This window comes from Meriones unguiculatus, chromosome 10 (assembly GCF_030254825.1).
Source record: "Meriones unguiculatus strain TT.TT164.6M chromosome 10, Bangor_MerUng_6.1, whole genome shotgun sequence".
In the NCBI taxonomy this organism is placed as follows: domain Eukaryota; kingdom Metazoa; phylum Chordata; class Mammalia; order Rodentia; family Muridae; genus Meriones; species Meriones unguiculatus.
In genome coordinates this window covers 119059172-119083467 of record NC_083358.1, presented here as the reverse complement: position 1 = coordinate 119083467, position 24296 = coordinate 119059172, and positions in this window count along the sequence as shown.

Below are 24296 nucleotides of genomic sequence, written 5' to 3'. Positions count from 1 at the left end.
CCAAACCTACCTCCTTCTGCCCTGCCCAGGTATAGGCCTTTTAATCAGCCAATCAGAAATAGTTTCTTAGGCAAGGTCACAAATGTTATTTTGAGGTATATGAGTATCTGCTCCTCTGGGCAGCAACCAGATATTGGGGGCCAATAATTAGCATCAGAATACAAAGCACCAGACCAAACCCCAACACATCAGACTAGAGAACCTATTGAATACAATAAGGAACTAAAGAAATAAAAGGGGTAAGAAAGAAACAAAATTCCCACAACTGTATCGGTACTAAAATGTAAGAAAACTAAATTACCCTGCTTATGAGCTAAGTTAGGCTGTGATGTACAAAGTCGAGATAATTGAAAAAAAAAATTTACCACGCTTTTGAAAGTTCTGCTAGTAGTAGAAACAAAGTAGCCAATTCCTGGAAACAAATCTACAAAACACATAGAAGATACATCCTGAGGCATGGGACTTCACTGAAAACATTAACAATTCAAACACATAATTTTCTTTGAAGGAGAAGATTCCCTCAAAAGTTCTCCTGAAATGATGTGCAGAATCAAAGAAATATGAATGCAAAATTCTATCAGTGTGTGTGTGTGTGTGTTGAAAAGCTGGCATTCAACAAGCTCACATTAAGACTCCTGGAGTGATGACAAAATCAGGAGTTACTGAGACGCTGCTTTCCAAAGGAACAACGCAGGAAACTATGGAGTGCCCGACAGATGCAGCTGGCAGGCTCCCCCACTGCACTGTAACCGAAGGCTTCTCTCCATCTGTCCTCTCCAGACCACTTCACCCTTTCTCGGCTCTCATAGTTACACTCGCCGAGTCCTAGACCACACCTGTCTGTAGGCAGCATGAGGTAGGCCGTTACCAGCTGGCAAAGATCATGTCCCACACATGACAATTAACAGGTGTGGACAAACTATAGCCCAACTAAAATCCTACACTTGGAATTTAAACAAAAACATATTTGCATAATACCAAAGAACCCAAAACTTCCATCGCACATACCTGTAACCCCAATACTGGAGGCCAAACAGGCAGATGTGAAAACTTGATGGATAGCCAGTCTGGCCAAAACTGTGGACCTTCTGGACATTGAGAGACCTTGTCTCGAGGCAAAAAGGTGGAGAGTGACAGCGGAAAACAGCAGACATCTTCCCCTGTTTTTTTCGTGCACACACATGAGCACACACATGAGCACACACATGAGCACACACATGAGCACACACATTCATATACATATACCACATACTATACACTACATGGAAAATTCACATAAAACATTTATGAACTTACATTAAAATACTTAGTCTATATTCGGTAGATATTCAAAGAACACACTCAAATTTCCGATCCACTGAAACCCCAGACCTGTGCCTACGCTACAGCTTTGTTCATGCTTCAGCCGGCATCCTATATGAAGGCCTTTGGAAAACAATCACACCTTTTCAAATCTTTCCATCTCTAAAGAAAGCATTCTTATTCCTGCATCCAAAAAAAAAAAGAGACATAAATTGGACCTGAAGGAATCAAGTTATATTCCTACTCATGGTGACTCTGTTGTATCATCCAACATGATATCTTCCAAAACCAAATATTTTTATAATAACCTCTTGTAAGTTTTATTTGGAGCTTCGTGTATTTTCTGAACATCTTGCTGTCATCTGAATATTTTCTAAGAATTTCACTTATTATGCAAACCTCTGGAATGAAGAAGGAGTCTGCAACCATGGACAAGAACTGGGTGGGTATTTTATGATTCCAGAAGCATCACTCTCTGAAAAACACCCTTTGGAAGAACATAGATCCTCACCCACTTTGTCCCTGGCAGTCTTCTGATGTTCTTCTCCGTGGTCCAGCCATACATATTGTATACACAGCAAATATTGACTACAAACTTTGATTTACGTAAAGTCATTGTCTCAGAAGCAAAGCTTTTGTTCCAAAGTCTCCTTCAGAGCTAATGATGGTAATGTGTTTGGACTATCCAGTTTTATAAACAAAGAACTGTGAAAACATAAATTGATATATATGTACCTAGACATAAGACATGCGCAAGTGTGTGGCTATAAAAGCATAGTCTTTATTCCCCCCATCATCCTATGTCTACTACTCATATTAACACCCTGGTATACCAAAGTCTGTATATTATCTCCAAGGCACCCTGTGTTCAGTTTTCTACCCCTAAAACAGAGTCCTATTTCAATTCTCTCCCTTTGCTTAACTCTTTGCATGATCTAGAACTATAGGGTAAGTTCAGAAAGCTTCTCCCCTACTCCTAATGATTCCCAACTGAAATAAAGCACAATTGCTTTACTGGAGTCACTCTCTAACTTTCTGTTCCATCACTGAGAAGGCAAAGTCATCTGATTTGTACACATAGGAAGAATAGCAGCTCAGCCCCTCTCCCCATCTGAGAGAATGAGCGAGCTATGCTAGGAGTCTGAGATTCATGATCAAATCTTAACTTGGTTAAGACTTATAAACACATGCACACAATTGTTATGTCAGGGAGGTAGCTGATATGTTTGCTTTCACTTTCATCTACATTTTGTTTCATTTCCCAGCTTGCATCGAACCTCATATTTGAGAGCTGGGGCTGTAGTTCTGAGGTAGAGCACTTGCCTTTCATGGCACAACTTTACAGAAACGAGCCTCTTCAGGGCTGGGAAGATGACTTAGTACACTAAGCCTGAGTCCTGAGTTCTGATCCCTAACATCCACAGAAAGGAGGGAAGACGGAAGGGGAGCAGAGAGGGGAGAAGGAGGAGAAGAGGAAGAAGAAGATGATGATGATGAAGGAAGAGGAAAAGGAGAAGAAACAGAAGCAGAAGAAAGACGCCATTATCACCAACGAGAAGGAGAAAAAGGAGCAGAAGAAAGAAGCCATTACCACTCCCCATCCTGGGGAAATGGAGATGGGAAAATTCCTGAGGCTTGCTGGCTAGGCAGCACAGCCAATCAGTGAACTCCAGATACTCCAGATTCAGCAAGCATCTTGTCTCCGCAACTAAAGCATAAAGTAATTAAGAAAACACATGACATCAGTCTCTGGCCTCATTTGCATGGACAGGAATGCGCACACAAACACACAGGGATTCCTTATATACAACTAAATACATCAATCCCTCTGTCTTAGTCACATGTCTTACTAACTCACTGGGCATTCATTGGTGGTGTATTCCCCTTTATTGAAATACCGTAACTGTCATTATTTTTATCAGCTTACACTACCTGTAAGTGCTGTGTGCATTCGGAGCCAAGCTATCGGCTGCACTCTTCAGCTGCCTCTCAAGATGAGCCATGCTTTCTGTTCACACGGACTCTACATAGGACCGAAGGCACCTGGTGCTAGTGTCTCTTCAAAAGTATGCCACATTCTCCTCCTGCGAGCTGTATGTAATACAGACAGGCACCCTAGCCCACAAGTCGGAGTGACTGAGTTTGTCAAGTAATTTAAAAATAACCATTTGTTTTATTTACTCTTTTAGTAAATCTGTATGTATTGCTCTCTAGCTGTGAAAAAAACAAAACAAAAAAAAAACCTTCATAAACCAAACTATCTCTCTTCATTGGTACAACTTTCCAAATTAATGCTATCTTCATTTTATTAGCAATATCTAGAATAGGGATGTCTGGTGGAAAATGGTTATTCAGGAAAAAGTATATGCTGTAACTGTGTTGTTGAGGCCTGCTAATTAACACAGTTGCAGCCATCTTTGTATCCAGCTTCCATTTTGTTTATAAGGTGAAATTAAGTTCAAAATTTTGAACTTTTCAACTCTACTTCGTAGAAGCAGTTATTCACAGATTACACTAACAAACCCTGCCAGAGGGTCGAGCTGACTTTATATTTTACCATGACTAAATGATGTTATAACCGATGCTTTATTATCTGTTCACTTGGCTACACTCTGGTTGCACCCTACTTATCCACACTCCTGGCTACACTTCGGATGGACTCTAGAAGACCCTAAGCCCTGCCTCACTCACCTCACTTAGGACTAATCAGCTTAAAGGTTAGTTGATAATACTTTGTCTTTTTAGCCAAAATCATATTGCTTTCTACAGTTAGCCAAAATGTGTTACTACATTCCCATGTCTTCTGCATTTGGTTCTTTCTTCTTCTTCCGATGTCCATCCTTTTTGCCTTTTGGAATGGGGATTGAGCATTTTAGCCAGAGTCCTCCTTCTAGATAAGTTTCTTTAGGTGTACAGATTTTAGTAGGTTTCTCCTATATTACATGTCTATATGAGTGAGTATATACTGTGTGTGTCTTTCTGCTTCTGGGATAGCTCATTCAGAATGATCCTTTCAAGTTCCTACCATTTACCTGCAAATTTCATGATTTCCTTGTTTTTCATTGCTGAGTAATACTCCATTGTGTAGATGTACCACAATTTCTACATCCATTCTTCAGTTGAGGGGCATCTGGGTTGTTTCAAGCTTCTGGCTATTACAAATAAAGCTGCTACAAACATGATTGAGCAAATGACCTTATTGTGTACTTGAGCCTCTTTTGAATATATGCCTAGGAGTGGTATAAAACAGAAAACAAGTTAGGAGGCCCCCCCCCCGAGGGTCTCTGAAAGGCTCTGCCCTGCGACTATCAAAGCAGATGTTGAGACTTATGGCCAAACTTTGGGCAGAATGCAGGGAATCTTATGTAAGAAGTGGGAAATAGTAAGACCTGAAGAGGACAGGAGCTCCACAAGGAGAGCAACAGAACAAAAAAAAAAAAAAAAAAAAAAATTAACACAGGGGCCTTTCCTGAGACTCATACTCCAAGTACCATGCATGGAGATAACTTAGAACCCCTGCACAGATGTAGCCCATGGCAGTTGAGTGTCCAAGTGGGTTCCATAGTAATGGGAACAGAGACTGTCTCTGACATAATCTGATTGGCCTGCTCTTTGATCACCTCTCCCTGAGTGGAGAGCAGCCTTACCAGGCCACAGAGGAAGACAACACAGCCACTCCTGATGAGACCTAACAGACTAGGATCAGAAGGAAAAAAAAGAAACCCTCCCCTACCAGTGGACATGGGGAGGGGCATGTGTGGAGAAAGGGGAGGGAGGGATTGGGGGGGAGGAGGGAGGGAACTAGAGGGGAGATACAAAGTAAATAAAGTGTAATTAAAAATAAAATTAAATTAAAATTAAAAATCTTGCTGTAAGAACAAGTAAATGTCACAGTTAGGCACCCAAGTTCCTTTCAGTGCCCCTGGTCATGACCAGTCTTGGGGTGTGGCATTCAATAAACCATCCGTACCTGACTGAGATTAGTGCCTGAGTGGTTTGTGCGGCTGTTCTTGAACTATAACACTGTCAATACTCATGGTCAAATTTGTAATTAAATTTTTATTTTTTATATTAATTACAGTATTAACTTTGTGTCCCAGCTGTAGGTCCCCCCCTCCTCTCCTCCCAATCCCACCCTCCATCCCTCATCTCCTCCTATGACTCTCTCAAAGTCCACAGATAGGAGAGGTTCTCCTCCCCTTCCATCTGACCCTAGCTTATCCGGTCTCATCAGAACTGGCTGCATTGTCCTCCTCTGCGGCCTGGTAAGGCTGCTCCCCTACAGGGGAGACAGTCAAAGAGCTAGCCACTGAGTTCATGTCAGAGACTAAGGGCTTTGAGCATTTCTTTAAGTGTTTTCCTGCCATTCGATATTCCTCTATGGAGAATTCTTTGTTTAGCTCTGTACCCCATTTTTTAGTTGGATTACTTGATTTGTTGGTTTTTAACTTCTTTAGGTCTTTATATAATCTAGATATTAGCCCTCTGTCAGATATAGGGTTGGTGAAGATCTTTCCCAGTCTGTAGGCTGTCGTTTTGTTCTGATGACAGTGTCCTTTGCTTCACAGAAGCATTTCAGTTTCATGAGGTCCCATTTATTGATTGTTGCTCTTAGAGCCTGTGCCGTTGATGTTCTGTTCAGGAAGTTGTCTCCTGTGCCAATGAGTTCAAGTCTCTTCCCCACTTTTTCTTCTAACCAATTTAGTATGTCTGGTTTTATGTTGAGGTCTTTGATCCACTGGGACTTTACTTTTGTGCAGGGTGAGAAATATGGATCTATTTGCATTTTCCAGTTAGAGCAGCACCATTTGTAGAAGATGCTGTCTTTTTTTCATTTGTATGGTTTTAGCTTCTTTGTAAAAAATCAAGTATCCGTAGGTGTGTGGGTTTATTTCTGGGTCTTCTATTTGATTCCATTGATCCACCATTCTAGTATGCCAGTGCCATGCAGTTTTTTATTAATATTGCTCTGTAGTACAGCTTGAGATCAGGGATGGAGATACCTCCAGATGATTGGTTGTTGTACAGGATCATTTTGGCAATTTTGGGTTTTTTGGTTTTCCATCTGAAGTTGAGACTTTTTCTTTCAAGGTCTGTAAAGAATTGTGTTGGCATTTTGTGGGAACTGCCATTTTCACTGTTAATCCATGAGCATGGGAGATCTTTCCATCTTCCGTCTTCTTCAATTTCTTTCTTCAGAGACTTGAGGGTTTTTTTGAACAGGTCTTTCACTTGCTTGGTTAGAGTTACACCAAGTTTCTTTATATTATTAGTGGCTATTGTGAAGGGTGATGTTTCCCTAATTTTTTTTTTCTTGGCCCTTTTGTCTTTTGTATACAGGAGGGTGAATGATTTTTTTTTTTTAGTTAATTTTATATCCAGCCACTTGGCTGAAGGTGTTTATCAGCTGAAGGAGTTCTCTGGATGAATTTTTGGGGTCGCTCATGTCAACTATCATATCATCTGCAAATAGTGATACTTTGACTTCTTTCTTTCTGATTTGTATCTCCTTTAGTTATCTTACTGCTCTAGCTAGCTCTTCAAATTCTATGTTGAAGAGATATGAAAAGAGTGGGCAGCCTTGCCTTGTCCCTGATTTCAGTGGGATTGCTTTAAGTTTCTTTCCATTTAGTTTGATGTTGGCTATAGGCTTGCTGTATATTATCTTTACTATATTTATATATGCCTTGTAACCCTGATCTCTCCAAGACTTTAAACATGAATGGATGTTGGATTTTGTCAAATGCTTTTTTGGCATATAAGGAGATGATCATGTGTTTTTTCTCCTTCAGCTTGTTTATATGATGGATTACATTGATGGATTTCCGTATATTGGACCACCACTGCATGCCTGGGATGAAGCCTACTTGGTCATGGTGGATGATATCTTTTATATGTTCTTGGATTCAGTTTGCCAGTATTTTATTTAGTATTTTTGCATCAATGTTCATAAGAGAGATAGGTCTGAAGTTCTGTTTTTTGGTTGGGTAGATGCTTGGAATGTGGGGGAGGGTGCATGCACAGGAGGGGGTGCAGATGCTAGCACAGTTTGCAGGCACAATGTGCCTGTGCCAATTTCCTGAATTCCTCAGGGGTCTACAGTCCTGTCACACTGTTGTTCTGGTATTCAGATCTGTCTGGGTTCCAGGAGTTGTTTGCCTTGACTTCATTGGTACACCCGCAAAGCAGGAGCTTCAATGTTGATAATGCTGTCCCAAGAATCCCTATGTAGCCTCAGAACTTGAGGGCTGGTGTTGTGGTCCACTGGGAGTCCAGGCACTGAGGCAGAACTAGGAGACCGCTGGCACAGATGCCTTCTTTTAGGCCCTGGCCTGGTTGGCCTAGTGGAGCCGCTGGCCCTGCGCTCTGTGCTAGGAGCTGCGGCACTGCGGACCTGGCCCTGCGGACCGGGCACTTGGTGGGTGGGTGTTGGCCACCTCTGTGGGCTGCTTCTACAGCCTCTGCCTCCGCCAAGGAGGTAGAAGGGAGGCCTGTCAGGGGAAGTGCCGGGTGACTGAGTACTCTCTGTCTAAATCTAAAGCAGGGAGTTCTATACTAGGAGCAGCCAGCACTGTGCTCTGTGCTAGGAGCGGCATGCACTGAGGACTACCTCCACTGCCTCCACCATTGAGTAGGGAGGCCTGTTAAAGGGGAAGTGCCTGGGAACTGAGTCCCCAGGAGAAGTCTGAGGTTGGCCTGAATCCTAATGGTCTCAGATCAGGGTTTGTGCCCTTTCTCCCCGGAAATGTTCTGGGTCGATGTTCTGGGTTCATCTGCCCCTCCACTCATCAATTTCGGAGTTTCAGATCCTCTGCCCCTCAGATATGGTGCGTGCTGGTCCCCACCATACTGGAGCTCCTCAATTTTTTAAAAAGTACTCAAAGTAGCCTGAGAGAACAGCACCAAAAAGAGAACAGTTTGGAACAAGGTAAAAATTATGAAATTCCAAAAGACCAAGAAAGAATACAAACAAGAATAAGTGACTGCCATCAGCTTTGAATTCAAGATGGATCCAACAGAATTCATTTAGAACTAAAGCTACATAATGAATGTGTTGGAGCTGTCCCTGTTTCTGAGAGTGATGCTTACAGAATTGACCATGTGGGCTAGTATGTAGATACAGCTCAGTTGAGAGAGACTAATTGCCTACTACATAAGAAATTCTTGGCCCAATTTCAAGCATGCAATGAACCAGGTGTAGTGGTGCATACCAGACTCCATGCACTCAGGATGCTCAAGATGTGCAGGGAGGAGGATCAGGAGTTCAAGGCCATCCTTGACTACACAGTGAGTTCAAGGTCAGCTTCATATGAGACCTTGTCTGAAATAAAATTGGGATTAAATTAAATTAAAAAACCAAGAAAGAGAGAAGAAACTTGTCTGGTCTAGGTGTTCAGCTAACATACCCACAAATACTGAAATCTATAGGCATTCAAGTATATCACATAAAGTAGTGTAGTATTAGCATATTACATCTATATACCATGTGTATTTGGCCAGTGTTGGCTACTTTATGGCTTCTTCTTTCTTCCACCTTCCCTGCCCATTTTCTTCTTCCCTTTCAACCTTATAACACCAGATGATATGAGAGAAAAAAGAGAGAGAGAGGAAAGGAAAGAGATTCTTGAATAAAGTCAAGAGTCAGAAAGGGGGAGATGTTATTGTCAGGTAGCAGTGCCCTGCTGATTACGGGTGTCGGGCTCCTGGGGGCAAATTTAATCTTTGTTGTCAGGTTATCTCATTTCCTCTTGTTTCTTCCTTATGTATTGCTACTTAACAAACCATGACCAACGAATAACCCCCCCAACCCCAATGAGTAAAAACCAACAACAACCAACTACCAACCAAAAACACACCCCTGAATGACAATAAGCATGAACTCTGCTTCCTGGTGCCCTGGCATTTATAAATCCTCTGAAAAGTCCCTAGAATTTCAAACATGCAGAAACTTTCTTCAGCTAGCAAAAGATATGCAGCTTGCCAGAGCACAAGGCAAATCATAGTCAGCTGAGGCAAGGCAGCCTCATATCCCCACACCTGTAATTAAAACAAAAACATATTCTTATATTTCTGTGTTTTTTAAAGAAACAAAATTCTCACTTCATGTGTATACTTTGAATGACCTCTAGCTTATATTTACAATGACTAACTCAGTGAAAGTAGCTATAGCATATTATTTAAACAGCAAGAGTAAAGTCTAGCTACCTGCACAAGACTTCAATAATAACAGAAAGACTATGAAAAAAACTAGCAAGATAGGAACTAGTTGGGAAGAAAGTGGATTCAGCACGGGTGGAAGAGATTATAGTGGGTGAATATAATCACAACACATTGCATACATCCATGAAATTGTTTTTAAATTAATAATAAATGCCAAAACATTTCAGTTACAAAAGTAATCCTTTTCTTGCTTGCTTGTATTTTTCTGAGATGGTTTCTCTGTGTAATCATAGCTATTCTAGAGCTCACTCTGTAGACTAAGGTGACTTCAACTCAGAGATCCATCTACCTCTGTCTCCAGAATGCTGAGATTAAAGGTGCAGGTCACCATGACTGGCTTGCAACACTTTTCTTTCAAATGGCCTATTTTCTATTCCCTTACTACATATATTCATTTGTTTGTTCACACAGAATTCAGAAGACAACTTGGAGTCAGTTCTCTCCTTCTACCATCTGGTTCCTGAGGACTGAACTCAAGTGCTGAACCATCTCATGAACCTTCAAATGCAGTAGTTTTTATCTGCAGTTGTTCGAGTGTGCTAATGTGGGATCTGAGAAAATACAGGCTGACTGAACAGAGAATGACAGAATCCAGGCACTAAAGGTAATTCTAAGGTCACGTACATGTTGCTGAATTAGTGATTCTTTTTCCAAGTCCTTGCTCTCTCAAATCCATGGTATTTCTTTAATTATTGAGGTGTGTGTGTGTTTGGTCTGTATAAAATAAGTTGTGTGTATGTGATTTCAAAGGTGACCATTTAGTATTAAATAACCAATTTGGGGCTCATACCTGGGAAAACATGGAGTTCTTTTGTTTGTTTGTTTCGGGTTTTTTTCTTTCTCTTTCTTTCTTTCTTTTTCTTTGCCTTTTGTTTTGTTTTTCTTTTTTTATTAGCCAGTACATTTTTTTCTTCGTTTATTAATTTATTAAATCATTTTACAGCCTGATCCCAGGCCCCTCCCTCCTCTCCTCCCAGTCCCATCCTCATGCCCCCATCCCCTATTTTTCCCTCTCCTTCTCAGAAAAGGGGAGGCCCCCAAGTGGTACCAATCCACCCTGGCACCTCAAGTTGCAACAGGACTAAGTGCATCCTTTCCCACTGAGGACTGGCAAGGCAGCCTACCTAGGGAAAGGAATCCAAAAGCAGGCAACTCCCATTGTTAGGGAACCCATATGTTAACCAAGTTGCATGTCTGATACACATGTGCAGAGGGTCTAGGTCCAGCACATGCATGCACTTTGATTGGTGGTTCAGTCTCTGTAAGGCCCCGTGGGCCCAGGTTAGTTCACTCCCTTGGTCTTCTTTTAGTGTCCTTGTCTCTTCTGGCTCCCTCAATCTATCCTTCTGTTCTTCTACAAAACTCCCTGAGCTTGGCATATTGTTTGTGAGTTTCTGCATCTGTTTCCATCAGCTGCTGGATTAGACCTCTCAGAAGACAGTTATGGTAGGCTCCAATCTGCAAGCATAGCAGAGTATCATTAATATTGGCAAGGGGTTGGCTCTCTCCCATGGGCCAGTCACTGGTTTGTCACTTCCTCAATCTCTCCTTCATCTTTATCTCTACATTTCTTATAGGCAAGACAACTTTTGGGTCAAAGGTTTTATGGATGGATTGGTGTCCCTCTCCCTCCACTGGAAGTCCCACCTGACTACAGCAGATAGCGACTTCAGGCTCCATATTCTCCACTGTTAGGAGTCTCAGGTAGGGTCACACATAGACTCCCAGGAGCCTCTCCTGTCCCAGAGATGTCCCCCCACTGATTTCCGTTCTCTATCCCAATCCTCTCCCCCACTCCCCACTCTCTGACACCCATCCCACACCCTGTTACCCTCTCTCACCAAGTTCCCTCCATCCATCTACTTCAGATGACTATTTTGTTTCCCTTTCTCAGTGAGATTCAAACATCCTCCCTTACACCCTCCTTGGCTTTTTTAGGGTCTGTGAATTGTAGCAGAGTTATCCTGTGCTTAATGGCTAATATCCACTTATAAGTGAGTACATACCATTTGTATCTTTCTAGGTCTGGGTTACCTCACTCAGGATATGCTCTTTTTAATTTTTTTTATAATTTATTCACTTTATATCTCAATTGTATCCCCCCTTCCTCATCTCCTCCCAGCCCCACCCTCCCTTCCTCTTTCTCTCAATCCCCCTCATAGCCCACGGAAAAGGGGTGCACTTCTCCCCTACTATGTGACCCAAGCCTATCAAGTCTCAGGACTGCCTGCATCTTCTTCCTTTGTGGGCTGGCAAGGCCACCCCACCAGGGGGAAGAAATCAAAGGGCAGGCAACAGAATCCATGTCAGAGACAGTCCCTGTTCCCCTTACTAGGATACTCACGTGGAGACTGACCTGCCTATGAGCTGCATCTGAGCAGGGGGTCGAGGTCCTCTCCATGCATGGTCCCTGGTTGGTGCATCAGTCTCTGCAGGCCCCTCTGGGCTGAGAGTTTTTCTTTTGTTGTTTTTTGTTTGTTTTAGATTTTTTTTTTTGTGGGGCTCCTAACCACTCCGTGTTCTTTTATCTCCCCCCCACACCCTGTTCCATAAGACTGTGTTCTGCCCAAGCTTTGGCTGTGAGTCTCAGCATCTGCTTCGATCCCCTGCTGGGTGGAGTCTTTCAGAGGACATGTAAGGTAGGCTCCCATCTTTTTCTCTTCAACCACTTCTGGCATCTATTCTGTTTGCCCTTCTGAATGAGAATTAAGCATCCTCCCTATGGTGCTCCTTGTTACTTATCTTTTTGGGGTCTGTGGATTTTATAGTGTGGTTATCCTATATTATATGGCTAATATACACTTATATACCATGCATGTCTTTCTGATTCTCAGTTACCTCACTCAGGATGATCTTTTCTAGTTCCATTCACTTACCTGAAATTTTCATGATTTCTTTGTTTTTAATAGCCAAGTAGTATTCAATTGTGTAAATGTACCACAATTTCTGTATCCATTCTTTGGCTGAGGGACATCTAGGTTGTTTCTAGTTTCTGGATATTATGAATAAAGCTGATATGAACATAGTTGAGGCAAGTGTCCTAGTGGTATGCTAGAACATCTTTTGGGAATATGCCCAGAAGTGGTATAGCTGGGTCTTGAAGTAGATCTATTTATTCCCAATTTTCTGAGAAACTTCCAGATTGATTTCCACAGTGGCTGTACAAGTTTGCACTCCTACCAGCAATGGAGTATTCCCCTTGAACGACATCCTCTCCAGCATGTGTTGTCACTTGATTGTTTTTTTTTATATTATCCATTCTGATGGGTGTTATGGAATCTCAGGGTTGTTTTGATATGCATTTCCCTGATGACAAAGGACGGTGAATACTCCTTTAAGTGTTTCTTGGCCATTAGAGATTTCTCTGTTGAGAATTCTGTTTAGCTCTGTATCCATTTCTAATTGGGTTATTTAGTTTGTTGGTGTTTAATTTCTAGAGTTCTTTATATATTTTCAATATTAGTCCTCTGTCGGATGTAGGGTTGGTGAAGATCTGTTTGTCCTATTGACAGTGTCTTTGTCTTGCAGAGAAGCTTTTCAGATTCACGAGGTCTTATTGTTTACCTTAGTGCCTGACCTAGTGGTGTTCTGTTCAGGAAGTTGTCTCCTATGCCAATGAGGCCAAGGATATTCCACACTTTCTCTTCTATTAGATTTAATGTGTTTGGTTTTATGTTGAGGTCTTTGATCTACTCGGACTTGAGTTTTGTGCATGGTGATAAATATGGTTCTATTTGCATTCTTCTATATGCAAACATTCAGTTAGACAAGCACCATTTGTTGAAGACGCTTTTTTACATTGCATGGCTTTGGCTTCTTTGTAAAAAACCATAGGTGTGTGGGTTTATTTTTGGGTCTCCAATCAGATGCATTGATCAACCTGTGTGTTTTTAACCCAGTATCATGCAGTTTTTATTACTATTGCTCTGTAGTACAGCTTAAAATCAGGGATGGTGAGACCTTCAGAAATTCTTTTATTGTTACAAAACTGTTTTAGCTATCCTGTTTTTGTTTTTTCCCTGTATGAAGTTGAATATCATTTTTTCAAGGTCTGTAATGAATTATGTTGGAATTTTGATGGGAATTGCATTGAATCTGTAGATTTCTTTAGGTAAGATAGTTTTACTATGTTAATCCTACCAACCCATGAGCACTGGAAGATCTTTCCATCTTCTGGTATCTTCTTCAATTTCTTTCTTCAAAGACTTGAAGTTCTCGTCATACAAGTTTTTCACTTGCTTGGATATTTTATATTATTTGTGGCTATTGTAAAGGGTGTTATTTCCCCAGTTTTTTCTCTCAGTCTGTTTATCACTTGTGAAAAGGAGGGCTACTGGGTTTGTTTTAATTTTGCATCCAGCCACTTTGCTGAAGGTGTTTATTAGCTGTGGGAGTTCTCTGGTAGAATTTTGGGGGTCACTTATGTACACTATCATATCATCTCCAAATAGCCGCACTTTAACTTCTTTCTTTCCATATTGTATCCCCTTGATCTCTTTAGTTGTCTTAATATACAAGCTATAACTTCAAGTACTAAGGATATGGAGAGAGTAGGCAACCTTATCTTATCCCTGAGTTCAGTGGAATTGCTTTAAGTTTCTCTCCATTTAATTTGATGTTGGCTATTGGCTTGCTGTATATTGCCTTTATTGTTTAGATATGTGCCTTGTATCCCTGATCTCCCCAAGACTTTTATCATGAAGGGGTGTTGGATTTTATCAAAGGTTTTTTTAGCATCTAATGAGATAATCATGTGGATTTTTCCTTTCAGTTTATTTATATGGTGGATTACACTGATGAATTTTCATATATTGAACCATCTGTGCATCACTGTAATGAAGCCTACTTGGTCATGGTGGATGATGTTTTTGATGTATTCTTGGATGTATTTTGATGTATTCTGTTTGCAAGAATTTTATTAAGTATTTTTGCATCAATGTTTGTAAGGGAGATTGGTCATGAATCCTCTTTCTTTGTTGAATGTTTGTATGGTTTAGGTATCAGGGTGACTATGGCCTCATAGAATGAGTTTGGCAATGTTCCTTCTGTTTCTACTTTGTAGAATAATTTGAAGTGTACTGGTATCGGCTTTTCTTTGAAAATCTGGTAGAATTCTATGCTAAAACCATCTGGCCGAGGGCTTTTTTTTTTTTTTTTTTTTTTTTTGGACGGGAGACATTATTTTAATGACTATTTTCTGTGTTCATTAGGGGTTATCTGTCTATTTGAACTGTTACCTGGTCTTGACTTAACTTTGGTAAATTGAATCTATCAAGAACTTTGTCCATTTCATTTAGATTATCCAATTTTGTGAAGTAAAGGTTTGTGAAGTAAGACCTAATGATTCTTTGGATTTCCTCGGGGTCTGTTGTTACATCCCCTTTTTCATTTCTGATTTTGTTCTCTCTACCTTTAGTTAGTTTGGCTAAGGGTTTGTCGGTATTGTTTGTTTTCTCAAAGAACCAGCTCTTGGTTTTGTTGATCCTTTGTATTTTTCTCTTTGTTTCTAATTTATTGATTTCAGCTCTGAATTTACTTCCTGCCATCTACTCCTCTTGAGTGTGTTTGCTTCTTTTTGTTCTAGAGCTTTTAGGAGTGCTTTTTAAATTGTTAGTGTAAGATCTCTCCAATTTCTTTATGAAGGCACGTGGTGCTATGAACTTTCTTCTTGGCATTGCTTTCATTGTGTTCCATACATTTGTGTGTGTATGTTGTTCCTTCATTTCCACTGAATCCTAAAAAGTCTTTTTTACTTTATTTCCTCCTTGACCCAGTGCTCGTTGGGTTGTTCAGTTTCCATGAGGTTGTAGGCTTTCTGTTGTTTCTCTTGTTGTTGAAGTCTGGCTTTAATGTATGGTGGTCTGATAAGATACAAAGGGTTTTTCAATTTTTTTGAGGTTTCCTTTGTGAGTGACTATATGATCTTTTTTGGAGAAGGTTCCATGAGATGCTGAGAAGAAGGTATATTCTTTTCTGCTTGGGTAAAGTGTTTTGTAAATATCTCTTAGGTTCATTTGATTCAAAATGTCAGTTACTTTCATTCATTCTCTGTTTAGTTTCTGTTGGCATAATGTTCTTTTGGCATGTATACACCTTACCTTTGTTCATTCAAATGCTGATTTTTCTCCCCCAGAAAACTTTCAATCCAGACATTGTATTGTGATGTTTATTCTCTAAGCATCACCTATCTCAAGTTTGTGTAAACACGCCACCATTTGTTCTCCAATTTGTCCATTAAAACAACCAGCCACAATGTTCAGCAATGGAAAGGATAGGGTGGGCATCCTGGTTCAGAGTGGGAGGAGAGGAAGGAAGCAGGAACAGGAAGGAGTGGAAAGCAGAGGAGGAGAAGGAAAGAAGAGAAGCTGGGAGAGCAGAGGCTGGAGGAGAAGTCTTGGAATGACGTGGAGAGATAGGACCTAAGATACCACTAAAAGCAAGTATAATGGGTAAACTCTGAATAGTAGAAAACTATTGTGATCTAGCATTGTGATCTAGGTTAATTAAATAAATCCCAGTCTCTGTATGGTGATTTGGTTATACAGTTGTTTAGGATTAACTGTGGCATTACTAAAAGATATATCAATAGTAAATATTAATGATCAAATACAACAAATGGCACCCAACTAATCTAAGTATCCAAATACAACCAAGTTTCTGTGTTGATGACCTGTCCATTGGTGAGAAAGTGTTGAAGTTTCCTATTGTTTTTTAATTCATTCATGTTACATCTCAATCATATCCTCCCTCTCTCCCTCTCCTCACCCCCATGTCCCTCCCCTAGTCTTCAGAAAGGAGGAGCCCTCCTCCCTTACTAACTGGCCACGACTATCAAGTCTCTTCAGGACTGCCTGCATGCTCTTCCTATGTGGCCTGGCAAGGCCGCACTCCCCAGAAGAAGTGATCCAGGAATATGCACCAGAATCCAATTCAGAGACAGACCCTGGTCCCCTTACTAGTGAGGCCTACATGGAGACTGAGCTGCCTATTAGCTATATCTATTAATGTATGGGGTTTGATGTGTGATTTAATATTTAGTAATGTTTCATTTAAGAATATTTGAGGCATATATGTTCAGAATTGTCATCTTGGTCTTTTTTTTTTTTTTTTTTTACTGAGTATTAAGTGTTCTTCACCATCTCTTTTGATTAATTTTGGCTGAAAGTCTATTTTATTAAATATCAGAATGGCTACTCCAGCTTGCCTCATGAGTCCATTTGCTTGGAAAACCTTTTTTCAGCCCTTTATTCTGAGGTAATGTCTATCTTTGTTGCTGAGATATGTTTCTTGTATGCAGCAGAATGATGGATCCTGTGTATTTTTGGGGGGGAATTGAGTCAATTAATGTTGAGAGATATTAATGACCAATTATTTTGATGTTGGTGGTGTTCACAAGTGTGTGAGTGGGTTAGAGTTTTCCTTCTAGGGCATTCTTAGGGCTGGATTTGTACAGATTTTGTTTAAATTTTGATTTGTCATGAAATGTCTTATTTTTCCATTTATGGTGATAGAAAGTTTTGCTGAGTATAGTGGTCTAGTCTGTGGTCTCTTAGAAGCTGCAAGATACCTGTCCAGGACCTTCTAGCTTTAGAGTCTCTGTTGAGAAGTTGGGTGTAATTCTGGTAGGTCTGCCTTGTAAATTACTTTGCCTTTTTCCCTTGCAGCTTTAAATATTCTTTCTTTGAGCTGTACATCTAGTGTTTTATTACATTTAGTGATTTTCTTTCCTGGTCTAATCTAATTGGTGTTCTGTATGCCTTTTGTATGTTTACAGGCATCTCTTTCTTTAGGTTGGAAACATTTTTTTTCTATGATTTTGTAGAAAATATTTTCTGGTCCTTGAAGCTGGGATGCTTCACCTTCTTCTATTCCTAATATTCTTACATTAGGTCTTTTCACAGTATTCCAGATTTCTTGGATCTTTTATGCCAGGAATTTTTCAGATTTAACATTTTCTTGACAGATATGTTTCTTCTATCACATCTTCTATGCCTGAGATTCTCTTTTTCGCCTCTTGTATTCTGTTGGTGTTGCTTGTGTCTGTTTTCCCTGGGTTTTCCATCTCCAGGATTCCCTCACTTTGTGAGTGTTTAACTGTTTTTACTTCCACTTTCAGGTCTTGAAAAGTTTTATTCATTTCCTTCACCTGTTTGTGTTTTCCTGTATTTCTTTAAGGGATTTATTTATTTCCTCTTCAAAGACCTCTGTCATCCATAAGATTAAGGTCATTTTTTTGTGCTTTGGCCGTATTAGGATATCCAGGGATTGCTGTAGTAGGACTGCTGTGCTCTGAAGGTGTCATCTTGCCATGGCTCTTGTTGATTGTGTTCTGATGCTGATTTTAGCTATCTGGTTGTCCTGAATGTTTCTGGTGTAGCAGGTATATTGGGAAGGTGTGTTTAAGTTGGATGTTCCTGATGAAGAAGGCCTGGTAAGGTGGCTAGACAATGGAGCTGGATGTTCCTGGGCCCTGTAGGTTTCCTCGGAATATAGGCAACAGGACACTGAAGATAGTGTGCAGCTCATCTCTGCTGGCTATGCCCCAGGTGGACCCAATGAGGAGAGGATTGGCAGAGCAGGGTTGGGGTTATTAAACCAGGATGTTCCTGGGGCCTGGCAGGCCTGGATATAACTGGGCCCCTGCAGGCCTCAGAAATGCAGGCTATGGGGCTCAGAGAACAGCATGTAGTTCACCTCTGCTGAGTGTGCCCCAGGTGGACCTGGCAGAGAGGGGACTGCTTTGGCGAGGTTGGGATGTCTAACCAAGATGTTCCTGGAGCCAGGCAGGCCTGGATGTTCTTGAGGCCCTGCAGGTCTCCTCAGGAATGCAGGCTATCAACATGTAAATTTTATCTACAGTTGAGGTCCTATGAAATTTCTCCTTCCATGTTATCATGTCTATTGTTGACATCATTGTTGAAGTCTTAGTTAGGCAGCCATGTTGATGAGTCTTTATGGCTGTAGCTTCTCTGACACTTCTAGGAGATAAAACCTCACAGCAAACTTCTTGTTCTTCTTTCTGCCCCCTCTACCCCTATGATCCCTGAGTTTTAGATACAGTTGTGCTATAGATGCATCAGATGGGATTAGAACATGGCTACTTCTCTGTATTTTGACTGGTTGTGGTTTTCTGTAATAATCTCATCTGTTACAAGGAGACATTTCTTTGATGAAAAATGAGACTTGTACTCATCTATGGGGATAAGGATATTTAGAATGTAGTTAGGAATAATGCTGTTTTTGTAAAATGATAGTAGTACATACTTCTCCAACATTAACAACCTCACTAGTTCTGGAGTGTTAGCTGTGTTTCAAGTGTCAGATGAGATTTCCCTCTTGTTGAGAGGACCTTAAGTCCTATTAGAGAACTGTTGGTTACCACAAAGATATGTGTGCCACTTTTACACCATTAGAGATATTATGCCATTCTGGTCATTGTTTTAGTTCATAGACATCATGGATGGACAGGACTACTGGTTGCTTCCCTCACTTGGAAGCTTGCATGGTGCCTTCTGATACCATGAAAGCTAGTCCCTAGAGAGGAAGCTTTCATGTCAGAACCATCTTGAATCCTCCAGGTCCTCAGTCCAAAGTATATAGTGTCATCAGCAATAAGGATTTACTTTTAACCTCTGGGAAGAAACCAAAAGCAAGAGCCTTTCTCCTGATTCCATTTCCTAACTACTGTGAATAGAGTGGCAGTGAACATGGCTGAGCCAGTATCAGTGGAGCAGGATGTTGAGTTCTTTGGACATATGTCAAGAAGTAGTATAGCTGGGTCATATGGTAGATTTTTGTTGAAGGGTTTTCCACATATTTTCCAAAGTGGCTGGATAGGTTCGCGATCCCACCAACGTTGTATGAGAGTTCCCTCTTACCAACACTTTCTCCAGCATTTGTTATTGGTTGTTTTATTGATCTTTGCCTTTCTGACCTGGATAGGATAAACTCTCAAAGTTGTTTTGCTTTGCATTTCCCTGATTTCTGGAGACAATAAACAAGATTTTGAGATACTGCTTAGTCATTTTAATTTCTTCTTTTGAATACACTGTTCAGATCCAAAGCCCTTTTTTTTTTGGTAGATTGTTTTTTTGACTGTATGTTTTTGAGTTTTATAGTCTAGAATAGTGATCCTTTGTCAGATGTATGGTTGTCAAAGATTCTTTTCCATCATGTGAGCTTCCTCTTCTTTCAGCTGTTTCTTTAACTGGTTTTTTTTTTTTTTTTTTTTTTTTTTGATTTACAAGGTAACATTTATCAAATTTTGGCCTAAATTCTTGGACAAATGGAGTCTTATTCAGAAAACCCTTTCCTTTATCTTGTAGAACAATGCCTATGTTTTTCTTCTGGCAGTTTCAGATTTCACATTTAGGTCTTTGATCCATTTGAAATTACAGGTCTAATTTCATTCTTCTATATGTGGATATCCAGAGTTCTCAGCAATATATTTGCAGATACTGTATCTTGGCAACTTTGCCAAACATTAAACGGCTTAAGTTATACACATGAAATACTCATGTTTGGGTCTTTATTCTGCTCCATTGGTCTACATGTCTGGTGTGTGCCAGCATCATGCTGCTATTATTGCCACGGCTCTGTACTATAGACTGACGTCTGGGATGGTAGTCTGAAGGGCATTTTTCAGTGCTGCCTAGTGGCACCTACTGCCCCTCGGCCTTTGAATAAAGAATACTGGGTTGGTTTTTCATTTTGTTTCTCAGGAAACAATGTGTTAATCCCTAAATCCTGAAAATTATAAAAGATGAATAAAATTAATTTGAAAGTTAATAATATATACAGTAAAATGCTCAGATGATACCTAAACAATATGGCTAAGAAGGACAATAGCAATAATAGACATGCTAATGTGGAGAGGAGAAATCCAATGGGGCCCCATGCATAGACAAAAAACTACAGGCAACAAAGGATATAGCTATAATTTTATGTATATATGTAACAAATATACAGGGACTAGAAAGCCAAATGTTTGGGGAGGGATTGAGAGAAGTTGGAAGAGGAAAATGGAATGGAGAAAAATGATTAATCATATTTTAATTTAAAAATGTTAGTAAAGTAAAATGAAATAATAATATATTAAATTAACATAGTACTAATACACTGAACAAAGCTAAGTGAATCAGAATAAAATAACAAAAATATACAGAATTAAATTTAGACAAGCAAAGCTTACCAAGGAATTCCTAAGTGTTACTTACCAGTATAACAGTGGCAATATTACAGGCCATTAAACCATAAAAAGCGAAGAATTATGTGACTAAAAAAAAAAAGTATATTTATATGCTTGGATAAAAGAAAGTCTGAGAATAATGAAAAGTTCACTATATAAGAGACAAAGAAGAGAAACACATGGCCTTAAAGCAGTGGTTCTCAACCTGTGTGTCACGACCCCTTTGGGGTCATACATCAGATATCCTGTGTATTAAATATTTACATTACAATTCATAATAGCAAAATTACAGTTATGAAGTAGTAATGAAAACAATTTTATGGTTGGGTCACCAGAGCATGAGGAATTATTAGAGGGTCACAGCATTAGGGCTGAGAACCACTGCCTTAAAGGGACATGAGAGGTAATTTTATAGTTAAAATGGAATTAGTACAGATATTTCTAGATAGCTACATGAATACTCTGAATAACTTCATCTTATCATAAACTAAGGACAATGGTCAATGTCCCCGCAACTGATCTAGGAGAATGTGAAAGGATGAATGAAAGGCAATAGATAATGTGGAAAAAGAATTTGGATGATAAAAGGTTACTAAAGACAGATAAAAAAAAAAAAACAGGATCAAAATTACACCTAGTTACCTGGCTAACACCTGAAAAGTTTTTTGCTTTTTTCTTTTCTTTCTCTCTGTCTTTGTTTGTTTTTTGAGACAAGGTTTCTCCGTGTAGCTTTGGCTGTCCTGTAGACCAGGCTGACCTTGGACTCACAGAGAGCCACCTGCCTCTGCCTCCCTGAGTGCTAGAATTATAGGCATGTGCCACTATGCCTGTCCTGAAAGTTTCAATGAAAGAAATTATAAATGTCGTTCTGAGTAGTCTGATGGGTGTCTTAGGAAAGCAATTTTTAATTTATTTTTTATTTATTTATTTTTTTTTCTGAGACAGGTTCTCACTGTGCGGCCCTGGATGGTCTGGAACTTGCTTTATTGACCAGGCTAGCCTCAAATTTGCAGATTTGCCTGCCTCTGCTTCTGAAGTGCTAGGACTACAGTAGCAAAACCCTACAAATAAACTTAAATTTTTTAGTGAACAGCAAGATCTCTTTCCTTTATAGAGACTGCTAAACTCCTGTGGGTTATTAATCCCTGGATGGTGTGTCCTCTGTTTACCAAAGCTACCACGTAAGTCTTATGGATATAAACAGCTGAGAGTCAGCTGGCTGACTCTACTCCAGTCTTCTGGATCCTTCTTGGTAAGTGATCAGTATTTTGATACTGCTGTAGAAACAACAGGAAATGATCTGTTAGAAATCTGGATCTCCTGCTAAAGATGAGTGCCAGGGTAAGAAAAAAAAAAGTAACCTACGAAACAGTCTGCAGAATTAGTTCTGAGACCACAGGGAGAGAACAGCAATTTGCTTTCAAGATTGGCAAAGTGAACGCACAGTGGAAGGTTTTATGGTAACTGTGAACCACCTCAGTGGAAAGCTAAGACTGTGATCACAGTAATTTTGACCAAGACGGTAAATGCTACAGCTTGAATAAGAATCATGTTAAATAGCTTTTCCGTAAATAAACATTTCCTCAGAAAGTTTCACAAGTTTGCATACTTGGAAAATAGTAAGTTGGTTCTGCTCAGCAGAGAAGATAAACAGTAATGATGAAGCTAGCTGTGGAATAAAGCAAGGGTACTTTAAAAAGAAGACTGCCTAGTAACATTGAAAAGAACTTAAACTTTTTCAATGTTAAAGTTGTGATTCATTTTAATTATTTTTATGGTTTATAATATAATTTGCTACTTAATGAGACTTGATTTTTTTTAATTTTATTTTTTTCTTCACAATTTATTCATTATAAATCCCAATTGAAGCCCCGCCCTCAATTCCCCCAGTCTCACTCTCCCTTCATATTCTCCTCATCCCCTTCCCCTAGTCCATTCTTTTTGTGAATAGAGTACATAACTAATCTTTGAGGCTCTTGCTCTTACTCTATCTTCCTCCCTCAAGGCTTTTTGGGCACAAATGAGTGAATGAAAACAGAACCAACAAAATGGTAGACCAAGCTCAGAGAGCTTAAAGGCTGGTAAATTGTAGAAAAATCTCCCAATATTGTCTCCAGGGAGTCATAGCAGAAGTCAGAAATGTAGATAAAGAAAGATAATCTTGATCTAAAAGGCTTACAAAACAAAAATTGTCCACATACAACCAAAGCATGTAAATCACATCCCCTAACCTAATACTTAGTGTAATATATTGAGACTTTTTATTTTTAAGATATAAGTGCTAACTTTAAAATAAACAAACTAAAATTCAGAAATAATAAACCACTTATTCTACTTAACTTTAAAGTGGTTAAATAAGGGTGTGTGTGTGTTTGTGTGTGTGCGTGCGTGCACATATTTGATTTTGTCCTTAAAATAGTATCCATATGGCTAAGAGAACAGGAGGCATGGGATCTAAAATTATTTTTAAAGCTCTGTATTTTAATTGTTGAATGCTTTCAAACAAGAATAAATGTGTCAAAATGCTTCTCGGTTCAGAATACACAAACCACACTTCCAATTAATTACCCATATAAAAAGCAATGATAGTTTAAATTCAAGAACAAATTTGAAAAGTGAAACACCAGCCAATACCACAAAGAGTGTTTCTTTCTAAACTCTGACTTCTCTACAATATCTTCCTTGGCTTCACTTTTGTCTTCCAGGTTAAGAAGAAGATTTCCCACAGTCTTTTTTCACCAATCAGAGATCATACCATTTTCTGGATTCTGACTGATTGGTCAGAAACCTCATATTGTCCCCAGTAGACTAGAAGAAACTAGAAAACAAAGTGTGTGCCGGCTTCACCTAGGTTTCCTTATGCCAAATCTAGGCAGACAAAAGATTGACCAGTGACACCAACTTCCTTGCATAGCTGTGTTCTGTGATAAATGAAATTTAAAATTCCACATTTCAAAAATTTCTTGTAGCATTTACCTTACACAAGACCTGTGCTTAATCCCAGCGCCACACACTCCACAAAAGGTGAAAGTTTAAAAATTATTTGTTTCCAATTGTGCTCTCCCCTTTGATGAACATCCCTCCCATTTCCCCTTCGCTCTCAGCCCCTTCCTTTTGTCATTTTAAGTGACCCACTGCGCATATTTAGGGTGTGTTTTCTTGCAAGCTTTCTTGGTCTCTAGCTCCCCTGAGAAGGACAAGGCCTCATGTGCCCCTCCCAACCTGCGATAAAACAGTGATGGGCCCAGCCTGTGACTATAGCCACTGCTGCCGTGAGTTCCCATCTTTCAGCTCTTACCTTCTTTCTTCCCCTCTTCCTTGATGCTCCTGAAACTTGGAAAGGAGATACGACTTCCATTAGGGCAGCACACTCCACAGTCACTTGCTGTAAGCACGATGATCAGTTATAGATCTCTGCACTGCAAAGAGATGCTTCTCTAAACAAGGCTGAGAACAGGAAACTGCTTGAATAATTAGGTTTCAGCAATATAAATATATCATCTAAGTTTTTCAGACTATTGTGTTAAGGAAATACATTATCTCTATAATACTTGGCTATCAAATCTGTCATGCCTATTAAGATGGT